This window comes from Castor canadensis, chromosome 2, assembly GCF_047511655.1.
Source record: "Castor canadensis chromosome 2, mCasCan1.hap1v2, whole genome shotgun sequence".
Classification (NCBI taxonomy): Eukaryota; Metazoa; Chordata; class Mammalia; order Rodentia; family Castoridae; genus Castor; species Castor canadensis.
In genome coordinates this window covers 160227443-160229055 of record NC_133387.1, presented here as the reverse complement: position 1 = coordinate 160229055, position 1613 = coordinate 160227443, and the positions used below count along the sequence as shown (strand labels likewise).

General features: G+C 54.6%; 1 long non-coding RNA gene across 1 annotated transcript; it reads left to right on the top strand.

The window, feature by feature from the left end:
• The first annotated feature begins 206 nt into the window (after positions 1-206).
• On the top strand, positions 207-1408 carry LOC141417524 (uncharacterized). Its single transcript, XR_012442159.1, has 3 exons — positions 207-281; positions 1001-1196; positions 1292-1408. It is a non-coding gene; the product is annotated as an uncharacterized lncRNA (long non-coding RNA).
• The last annotated feature ends 205 nt before the right edge of the window (positions 1409-1613 follow it).

The window sequence follows — 1613 nt, the reverse complement described above, 5'->3', positions numbered from 1 at the left end:
CGAGCTGCCATCGCCCTTCGGTGAAGAGCATTTGATTAGGACCAGCTGTGCCACTCCCCACGCGTTATCTACGGCTGCCTTTGCCCCACAAAACCAGGGTTGCAGGGCTGCGGCCGAGGCTCTGCAGCCCGCAAAGCCAGATATTATTATCTGCTCCTCACCATGTTTGCAAGCCCTTGTAGTGCAGGGAGGAAGTGTGTCTAGAAGGCTGGGGCACCTCAGGGAAGGACGTCATAGATCTGTGTCCCACGAGGCCACAGCACAGGAAGCTGGATGAGTGAGTGAGTGAACCCGGGCAGTGCAGTGTGGAGGGCAGAGAGCAGGTCAAGGGGCGCTGGGGAGGATGCTCAGCCCCTCTGCCCAGCCGCCCCTGCCCTTACTTGAGGGCCAGGTAGCAGCCTGATTGGGAAGAGCAGGTGCTGGGGTGTACTGAACATTAGGGAACAGTCACTTGGCGGGCTCCCTAGCTGCCAAAAACAAAAGTGGGCCACTTGGCCAGATGTTCACTCATTACCATCCGCTCCTCCTCAGAACCGTTTAAGGCAACATTTGTTTGTGGAGGAAACGCAGCTGTTCCCGGGGAAATGGGTTTCCCTCCTTTGGGTGGAAGAGTGGGGAGGGGCACTGAGACACTGTGGTGGGTGGCAGCTAAGGACTCCCTGTCCAGTCAAGCTGGGTTTCGTGACAGTCCTGTAGGGACTGTGAAGTCCTCAGGCACTCACAGGCACGTTAGCCCTGAGGCTGGGAGGAGGAACAAAGGCCAACCCAGGAGAAGTGACTCAGTCAGTGCAGCACAGCTAATTGCTGGCCCAGCCCTGGACCTGGACTCTGAGCTCCCCACCGTGACTCCTGCCCAAGCCTATTGCCCTTGTCTTTGTCCAGCTCTGTCTGGGACATGAGTCCTTTGGGTCTCAGTCTTGGCCCCCCACATTTCCCAGCTTGCTGTGTTTCCATATCTATATCTCATTTTAACACTCCCTGCCTGTCTCCTCCTCCCCAGTCCTGGGCTTCTGTGCCCCTTGATTCTGTTGCCTCGTCTCTGACCCACTCGAAATGTCAAGCCAGATTTCGCCTGTGAACAGCTCATCTGTGTCTGGCTCTTCCAGCCCATCTCTCTGTTCCTGACTCTCTGACTCATCCCCTGTATCTCCCTCCACCTCTGTCTTTCCTGTGTCCAAGCCACCTCAGTGGGATCGGTGAGCTCTTAGTGCCTGAGGCAGGGTCTGCGTGGTGCTCCCACCAGTGTAAATGGTAACTGTACTGATTTAGGACTTTTGCTCTGTGACTGTAGAGGTTCATGTACCTTTTTCCACGGTGGAACATGTTATCCAGGGCAACTTGAATCTGTGTCCCAGGCCATGGTCACGCATCCTTGGCTCAGAATAAACTATTGGCTTGTTTCCTTAAGAAGAAAAAAGAGGAGGAGGAGGAAGTGGAGGAGGAGGAGGAAGATGAGGACAAGGCAGAGGAAGAGGTTTAAGAGGAGGAAGTGGAAGAAGAAGAAGTGGAAGAAGAGGAAGAGGTGAAGAAGAAGGAAGAGGAGGAGGACAAGGAGAGGAAGAAGAAGAAAGTAGAAATATCAGAATGTGAGGCACAGGCCGCCCTGTGATTGT